Below are 10,437 nucleotides of genomic sequence, written 5' to 3' on the forward strand. Positions count from 1 at the left end.
ATAATGGACGAAAATTGCAAAATTACACATTTAATATTTAATTACCGATGAAATGTGATTTCGTTTGTTTTGTAATTAGATGTTTTGCTGTTTTTCCCGCACCACCGAATGGTACAGCTCCCCATTGTTCGTGATATTGTCTTTATTACTATAAATACAGAATATTTTTGGAATATTATACGGAGACGTACACACAGGTTAGTTGTTGGCGCTGTACTATTTCAGCTTTCTAATTTGTGATTTCAGCGCAAACGAGAGTTGATACTTAAAAGTGATATAAATATATAAGAAAGGTGGCAGAACGTCTCTGGACGAACTCTTTGACAAGTAGCTCTACTGCTACTAAAAAGCTTAACTCGTGCTGAGTTCGTGTCTAACGAAGCATTGAAATCAATAGATGTTTATGAAATCAAATGCAATAAAAGCAAAAACGGCGTTGTGCTTTTCGCTTCCAATCGGACCGCCCTGACGCGAAACGCACGTCTTGTGATGATTTCTCATCGTTAATTGTATTAGCTTGTGACGATGTGACTTACTTACATTTTGTCATCCCACCTTTTTATCGCCTTTTCTCCGATCCTGGTCACTTGTTTAAATTTTGAACCGTCCTTTCATTCCTTTGCCTCGCCAGTCCCTGCTCGATCGCGGCAGCGAACAGTACTACAGTAATTTTTAATTGCGTCTGATTTTGATTCTTTTACCAATTTTAATACCAATCTGTAATACTGTATAACTCGGCACTTTCGGGTTACGTCTGTCTCACGTTTAGTATTTAAGGGAGTGTTTGTAGCGTTGTACCTGTTTTTTATATATACCTTTTTTGTCACAGCCTCTTTTTTCCTCTTTCAATGTAATTACGAATACATTTCTTGCAGGCCGAAGTATCCTATTTTATTGCCGTAAACCTGTCCACGAGTCATTAGGGTTTACAACCTTTTCAAGCTTTACTACGCTCTCAGAACTAATGAACTGTATGTCTAGATGACCGATTTCCGATCGTCACATTCACCTAACTGATCATAAGCAGCGTACGCACGGTGGGTCACTGCTAGTGTCATAACATCTACCGTTCTTATTTGCAATTAAACAAATTATAGATTATGTTACTTGAGTGTTGCAGAGTGTTACTTAGGAACATTTGCATAATTCTCAATATTGTGATTGTTTTCATTGTGTCAGATGTTAACCAATGCAGACAATTGGTTATGACCAGAGATCGGAAAGTGCTGAGAATACATTATATGACGATGCGACTCTTTCATTGTCATCTTTTTATTACCCTTTTCTCTGGTACCCGGCCACTTAATTTTGGAATTTTTGAAATCGTTCTCTAATTCTTTTTCTTCGTAATTCTTAATTTGCTTCGTCCCGTCGTCACGTCTTACAAAATTCCCGAAGGGAAAAGACGTGTCCTTCAATCATTTAAGCCTTACTGCTTATAAAGCAGCAATACATGTACGAACGAATACACTAAGTGTCAACTTTATATTCATCCATAAGCATATTCGTACGTAATTTAAATTAGGGAGTGTCTTATAGTATCGTACCTGTGTTTTTATACCGTTGTTTTTTGTTACAGCCTTTCCCTTTCCTTTCCTTGTCCTTTCATTGCCTTCTTTTTTGTTTCTGCCTCTACAATAAAAATTATGTGGACTCAGCGTTACTCTCATTATTACGCAATAACCATGTGACACATACTCGTATCTTAGAAAATTATGCAGATACCATACAAGGTGTCTAGTAGCTACAGCGGGTAAACTTAATTGGTTAACTCTACATAACGTAAATTAACCAAAACATGTAGAGTTATGAAATTACAGCACTAATTAATTATTGGACATTAATTACGAGTACTACATAATAAAGATGAAAAAATGTATAATATTACTTACAGTTTAAAGGGATTTGAGAAGTTGAAAGAAGAAGGGCTATATGCTCTACCCAGACATGGATAGAGTTTGTACAAATTTGAGGGTGAAAACTAAAAATATTGAAATTTGAAATTTTAATGAAAAATGCCTGATCGGGATCCTGTAGGCTCTCAGTCACTGCGTTGGAGGATAATGATATTATTATTATTATTAAAATTTCAAATATTCCAAATTCAACATTTTTAGTTTCCACCCTCAAATTTGTGCAAACTCTACCCATGTCTGGGTAGAGGTTTAACAACTAATATACAATACAATATACAAGATTCTTGTTCCGCATTTTCTTCGGGGGTTCAAATAATTGAAACACAAATCTAGTTATTTTTCTGTGTCTGCTATTCATTGAAAATGAAAGAATTTTTTAATTTTCGTTAATAATTTAATTTTATGTCAATTTTGTTCAATTTTTATTATATTAATTATTTTGAACCCTAACTTTATTTATTTTCATTTCAACGTAGTTTTTTTTTGTTTCCTGAGGATCGTTGTCGCCCGAAATAAATGATTTTTCGTTTTCTCGCCATCAATGTATCCAATTACGTAAGTCTTGAGTTATTCAGTACATTATTCCCGCAGTACAAAATACCCATGCATGTAATGTAATAATACTCGAAGAAAGATATCTCAATTTAACGATGCGATAAAGCCTGTTCGTCGATACTCTTCAATTGAAGGGCAATAGCGATCACTTTTTAGAATGGCACTGCTGTTAAGGGAAAGCTTGGTGGCTTTTTGACGTAGGCCACAAGTCAGAATTGATCTCAGTTGTTTAGTATCAATGCATCTTTATGTGAATCATCTTATTATGGACAATTTTGCTTTGGAAAGCTAATTTTGTTGATGGTTGTTTCACGAGTCTCAATAGTACATTGTGTAGTAAGGACGATAAATTAGAAGTCCGAATGATTCATCAGTACATACAATGTTTTACACCATATTTTCGATGAAATAAATACAAGATAAATATGGTTCATAACTTAGAATAATAACGCATAGAACATTGACTTACAAATAAATGGACGACGGGTCTAATACAAAAACCACGAAAAAAATGTCCCAAGTCAACCTATTCGAAATTTAAATTGTTATGTCATCGCAGTATCGCGCTGTCCGTAGAACAAATGAAGACTAAAGCGGAGAGTCGCGCTCTGTATACGATTTTAGCGCCTTACAAGTGCGGACACTTTTTAGCGCGGACCCGATGTCCATATAATTGTAAGTCAATGGCATAGAATGATAGTTTCATATCAAACGAACTGTCACAGGTGAGGCAAAAATCAAATTCATGTAGGCTAGTTTTAGTAGTAGGTTAATTTTCGGTTTTAGTGAATATTTATATAAAAATAAAATGTTTTACATTGACAACATACAAGCTGCAATTTATCAAAGCTACTCAAATTTCTTGTGATGTTGCAGGAGTTTAGGGCCGCGCGTCGTCACTGGATGACGTTATTAGCTTAGAATAATAACGCATAGAATGATAGTTTCATATCAAACGAACTGTCACAAGTGAGGCAAAAATCAAATTCATGTAGGCTAGTTTTAGTAGTAGGTTAATTTTCGGTTTTAGTGAATATTTATATAAAAATACAAGTTGAAACGCGTTACTTCCTTGTGGAATGTGATGTTAGTATCTATTTTATGTTTGTCTGACGTATTTTTACACTCATTTACCGCACATTTCGTCATTGTTAGCTGAAATTCTTGAGCTGTTCGCGGTGCAAGTTGACCATGAACACTGACGGCCTGCCAGCTCGTGTAGGCCCATTGGGAGCGCTTAAATTTGCCTCACTTAGCGTGTGCGGACTAGGTTTCTATGCGTTACTATTCTAAGGTTCATAACATAACAATGGATTTGGAAAATAGCGGGTTTTATGTTTTTTTTAAATTCTTCCATAGATAATACTGGAACTAAAATGTGAAAAGCAAACACGCATACAGCCATGACGGATTATAAAAAAAATTGCTGAATTTTTATGCAGAGGATAATTAAAAACAATTATAAGAAATTCTTAATAATAAGTATGTAATTAGTATGTGGCTGAATTGCAATTTCTGTTTAGATAACATTTTACGCGAATGTTTTAATTTTTAACTTAAAATTACTATTTACTTATACGAGTAACTATTACAATCCTTGTTATAAACAACGCATATGCATTTTGGTAACTTTCTAGGTACTTATTGGCGTCAAAAGTTTTTTTCCCTTCGAATCGAACCCGGGATCTCTGCGTGGCAGACCCGCAATGCAACCGCCGGAGCCATTAATGACGTTAGTAACGTAGTCCTGAGAAGTTGTTAATATTTTACAAATTAGTTACCATACAAGTTTTTACTTAGTTTAAGAGTTAACTGGTCTGTGTTTAAGTGATCACTGTACGACTTACACGTCTGTATTTGTAGTTTAGTTTAAGAGCTTTAAAGAAATAAACTGTTATTATTATTTCGAATACAAAAGTACGTTGATATAGTAATATTGGAAGTTACTTGTATTTATGTTTTCTTGTAGAGTTATGACGTCATAGATAAGAATATTAAATTCCGAGCACAGCGAAAGCCGAAATTTTACTTTTATCTTCAATTAAAGAAAAATTAAATGTCAAGTAACTAACCAATCAGGTACCACTGGTCTGGTTTCTTGTCATTGCCATTTTTAAATCAAGAATAAACTGGAATACTTTAAAATTCTTTAAGACTACGCCTTAAATTATAAACACTAAATCACCACTGCACTGGTTATATAATTCCAATCTTTTACCCGTCGGAATGCTGTCCGCTTTAAACATTACATATCTAAACATCTGCACTCCAAAACTAATAAGTTACCAAGTTAATATTACGGTTTTGAAACTTTACATTCTAAGAACGTTTACCTTGAAAGTTGTAATTTGAGCTGATATTTAACTTTGACGGTCTTCACAAATTTTATATTGCGCTTAAAACGGATAACTTTTGAAGAAGTTTTGATGTAAAATTAGCTTTCGTGGTTTGTACTGGTAATTTTGTTACAAATTCAGATGATTCTGATTGATGCGCTGTGATTTCCTGTTTCCATTATTAAGCTTTCTTTTCAATTTATTTTATTATATTTTGGGATATTAGATTCTTAGATATTAGAATAGGTTTTCTGTGGTTACACTAAAATAATAAATTTTTTCAATAGATGGACGTTCACCTACCTAAAAGTGAAAGGTGCGAGACATTTCCAATTAGGTTCTTTGAAGCTCAGGTTAAACAATTAAATTCAATGGATGTAATACAATCCTCCGTAACAAAATCATGCGGTTAACGTAATGGGTCAACGGCAGTCAAAATACAGATGCAGTCAATGATCTATCGTTGGTGCAGTCAACAGACATCGAGAAAAATCGTAAACCACGAATATTTCCGAATGCGACAGCGTTAGCACACGTTTCCGTTATGTTGTGAGGTTATATTTATTTGTTGAACGACTGTCGTGTCTAGCTGTTCGCACTAGATCGTGACGACAATTTATCGGTTCATGGCAGCCGCCTTGTCGTTTGCACAACAGAATTGTATGAAGTTGCGATTATTTATCGTGACGTTTTCGATCTAGTTCTTTCCGTTGTCACGATAGACTGCTGTTGTTACGTCAAAAAAGTCGTAAACGACAGTTGATCGTGTTGTACTATATGTGAACAACTTAATTTCAATATACCAGCAACGACACTTTAACTATCAGCCGTCTCAACATAATGGGAACGCGTTCATAGACATCGATGTAGTTATGGCGGGACGATTTACCTTTAAGATCCGTCGTTTCAGATCGATCGAAACGACGGCGACGATTTTTTTTTTGTTGTTATCGATTAACACGAACGTCAAGGGAGTAGCGTCGTACGATTATTGTGATGATAGATATGTTACCAGGTGGCGGAACGAACAAGTCGTGCGCCTGGTGGTAAGCGACGCCGCCGCCGGTCCATAACAGTTGCAGTGCCACTCAAACCTGAGAATTGAATAGAATGGACGAGAAACCATTTACTGCAACGCCACATTATAAAACAAAAGACACGAAAAATCTAATATCCCGGGGATCTGTCGCACAGGTTTAATACCTATTATGGACTCCAGTCTCTTACAAAGGTCTTTCAATTACAATTTCTCTTTGTAAGTTTTATGAGACTATTTTTTAGTTTAGTTTTATAACTTTTTTATGAGACTATTACTTTAGTGAAAAACTTTTGTAAAGAGGCAAATAAATCATTATTATAAAAAATATATATATAAAAACAACAAGTTGTACTATACTATATCGTACTGACATGTGTGCGGCAGTGGCGTATGCAAAAGGATCCCATTCAGCTAAAGTCACAACCAAGACTAGTTTGTGACGCTGGTTTTCAATGGGCACTAGGTCTGAGAAGCACTGCTATTAGCGTCCATCACCCTGAGACATAAGTTGACAAGTCCCATTTGACTGTAATTTCACCAGCACTCGTACCCTTCAAAATCGGAACGCAGTAACGTTCAATTACTGCTTGGCGACAGAAAGGTGGTAGTATTTCCCTGGACGAACTCTTTCATAAGGAATTCTACTGTTACTAAAAATTGCTAATAAACAGTGTCGCTTAGCCTTGATTATCCCGTTACTAGATAACATAAAAATAAATAGTGATTATAATCATGGACCAATGAATAACTCATAATCTCAATACAGAGTACTAAAAAAACCGACCTCAAAAGTACGTGGAATTACGTCTATGTGCTAAGTTTTATTGAAATATCCCCTAGTTCGCCACTATACAAGACTTGACACTGGAGATAATAAAAATAAGTTCTCACTACGACACTACTCAAAGTATATCGAGAGAAAAACGCCTAGAATTGGAGAAATAGCAAAATCAACCATTAAAGTAATTGCTCCTAAATCAAAGTTAGGCGCTATTTATAAAAATGAATCTTCACGCGTGAACAGCCACCCTTCAAGGTGAATTTTTTTCTTCAAAATGAAATGTGACCACTATGGAAGTACTTTCCAACAAAAAAAGAATCATGAAAATCGGTTTACAAATATCGGAGTTATCGCGTAACATACATACAAAAAAAAAGAAAAATAGAACATACAGTCGAATTGAGAACCTCCTCCTTTTTTTAAGTCGGTTAAAAAGGACTTCTACTCGCGATACCATATTTAGTACCTATGTACAAATGTCGCGATGAGTACCTAATACGTATTTTTATAACTAATTTGTTTTACATTGACAACATACAAGCTGAAATATATCAAAGCTACTCAAATTTCTTGTGATGTTGCAGGAGTTTAGGGCCGCGCGTCGTCACTGGATGACGTTATTAGCTTAGAATAATAACGCATAGAATGATAGTTTCATATCAAACGAACTGTCACAAGTGAGGCAAAAATCAAATTCATGTAGGCTAGTTTTAGTAGTAGGTTAATTTTCGGTTTTAGTGAATATTTATATAAAAATAAAATGTTTTACATTGACAACATACAAGCTGCAATTTATCAAAGCTACTCAAATTTCTTGTGATGTTGCAGGAGTTTAGGGCTGCGCGTCGACACTTATTGACGTTACTAGCATCTTGAAACACGCTATCTAAGTGTTCACATGATATGTATATAAGACATTCGAAATTTGTACAATTTGACTTTTGAGTGGAGTATAAATAAACTATTGAGTATATAACCAGAAATAGAGACGAAATGCATTCCTGGTAACTCATCAGTGATACTTATCGATATTCAGTGATAAATATCAACTCTCGTTAGCACTGTAATATAGACAGCGCCAACAACAATATAGTGCCGGTTATTCTTTTATTTTGTTTAGGATTAACTCCATCTACCCACATTAGAAAGCATTAATTTATAAATATGTCATCTATTGACTCTCATATTTTTGCCAAAGTACAGAAAATAATATCAGCTCATGGTCAATATTTGAATAATATTACAAGGAAAACTACTTATATTTCACATTAAAGAGGAATTGATTAATATCCACGACCATTTACACAATAAAGGCTTTTTCAACAAGAACTTTGTTTTGTAAATCAAAATAAAACAATAAATTTAGATGACAATGATTCAATATTTTTATTGTATTAAAAAAGTTAGGTTTGGCAATTATGAATGAAAAATTATATCTGATAAATGTCCACCACGACCACGATTACAGATGTCGATTCTTTCATCAAAGTTTTTGATCACTTTTTGACCAAATGGTGGGTCTGTTCCGTTAATCGCTTCACGAATTTTGAGTTTTAAGGCTGTAATTGATTCGATTGGCTCCGTATAGACTCTGTCTTTAACATAACCCGATAAAAATAATCCAGTAGTGTTAAATCGCATGATCGAGCTGGCCACTTAACCGCTGATTTTCGTGAAATTATGCGATCGAGAAATTTGGTTTGCAATGAATTCTTTGTTTCGGTAGTGTGTGACTTTGATTTTATTTGCGTAATTTTGATTTACAAAACAAAGTTCTTGTTGAAAAACCCTATATAAACAACTTCCAGGCTATTATTGATCAGCGTCAAATAAGATATAAGACGCAATTGTAACTTTTTCAGAGTTATGATCTGTAGTATGGAGATTAGGAGTCATGTAGAGTTATTGTTTCATGCAATAATAATATAATGAGTAACCACAAAATGTCTTAAGTCGTAGTCTCGTAAGTTGGATTAATTAAATTGCCAAAGCAATCAGTTCAACCCTCGTTTTCTTTGTATACGGTGTGAGAATTGAGGAGTTCATAATGGACAATCGTGATTGCTAAACTTAGGTCGGATTAATTGTCTTCGTGTTTTGAAATGTGTACTGTAGATGCTGCTTACTTAAGGTCATTTTAGTTAATCAGATCCGCAGCATCCGATTTGTATTCATTCGGAATCCTAAATTATACAAATTTATATTGGGTTTCGGTTTTCGCGATTGTTACAGACAGGAAATTAAGCAACTTTTTCGGATTTCAATCGCGTATATTTGTTTTTTCAAACTCTCATGTTCAACTCAGAGTCAACCGTGACTTGGTCTCATACTAGCATGCTGATTTTGATTAATCGAGTAGTCTCCAAACATCAAGTATACTATAACCAGAAATAGAGACGAAATAAGGGCCATATAGTCCTGGTAACACAGCGATACAGCTCTTGTAAATATCAACTCTCGTTTGCACTGACATATAGAACAGGCCAACTACTGACCTGTGTGTACGTCTCCGTATATTCCAAAAAATTTTCTGTATTTTTTGTAATAAAGATAATAATCTCTAACAATGCCTTCTATTCGGTGGTGTGGGAAAAACAGCAAAACATCTAATTACAAAACAAACGGAATCACATTTCATCGGTAATTAAATATGTAATTTTACAATTTTCGTCTATTATAGCAAAGCTCAAGTTAACTGGTCGATTTGAAGTGAAATAGTTGACGACACCCGTCAATTGTTTCGAGCGTAATTGTCACAGTAATGATATCTGCCATATCGTCTCTATTTCTGGTGGCTCGGAAACCCATCTGATTTGGAGACATCGAGTATATAACTCGATGTCTCCAAATCAGATGGGTTTCCGAGCGAGAAGATGAACCTGATTCCTACTATATCTTTCTAATTTGTGAGTTAAATCAATTATTGTTCCGATTTGAAATGTCAAAAGTTTCCAATCGGCCAGTTGTGAATCGCAATTAGGCGCCTCGACTCGGAAGAGATGCAGTTTCCAATTGGGAGAGGCAATCATAATCAAGCTGTGTAAAGGGCCCGAAACGTTGGTTTGTTTGAAAAAATAAACATACGCGATTTAAATCCGGAAAAATAGTTTTATTTCCTATATACAAATCTAGAAAACTCGGACCCATTTCGGGTGTCATTTGTGCACTAAGTCCGATTCAAATTCGAGGAAATACGAATATCGCTTTTACACCGATATATAAAATGCAAAAACGAGCGATTCGTTCTGTGTACCGTCTAGGCTCTCGGGTTTCTCTCAGAGAAAAGTTTAAGGAGACTGGTATTTGAAAAGATTGCTCTTTTCAAATAAACTAGAGTTTCTTGCACGTTCTTCTCAGGGAGGTCAGCGTAGTGAACGAGCAGTAGCTTAAATGTGACGATTTCAAGTGTAAATTTATTTTACCTATGGAATAAATAATCTTTGACTTTGACTTTGAATGATCCTTAAAACATTTCGGATCGTCGTGTCTCGGATAATCGAACGTAGTGCACAAACACTCTTATTTGTAAAATGATGAAATTACAAGCACGTAGGACTTGTCACCTTATGTCTCAGAGTGATGGGTGCAGTGGCAGTGGCCCCTCAGATCTTTGTGATTTAAAGCACCGAGTGGTACTGCAACTGTTATCGACAGGCGTTTCGCTTACCACCAGGTGGGCGACTAGTTCTTCCCGGCACTTGGTTTCATAAAAAAAGCTATACTTATATTCACATCTGCACATGCACCTGCATATCGAATAAGTTGTGTTAATTATTTACACTTTATTACGTTTGTTATTTCAATGAACAA

Source organism: Hyposmocoma kahamanoa, unplaced genomic scaffold (genome assembly GCF_003589595.1).
Source record: "Hyposmocoma kahamanoa isolate Upper Pololo Valley unplaced genomic scaffold, ASM358959v1 64, whole genome shotgun sequence".
Classification (NCBI taxonomy): Eukaryota; Metazoa; Arthropoda; class Insecta; order Lepidoptera; family Cosmopterigidae; genus Hyposmocoma; species Hyposmocoma kahamanoa.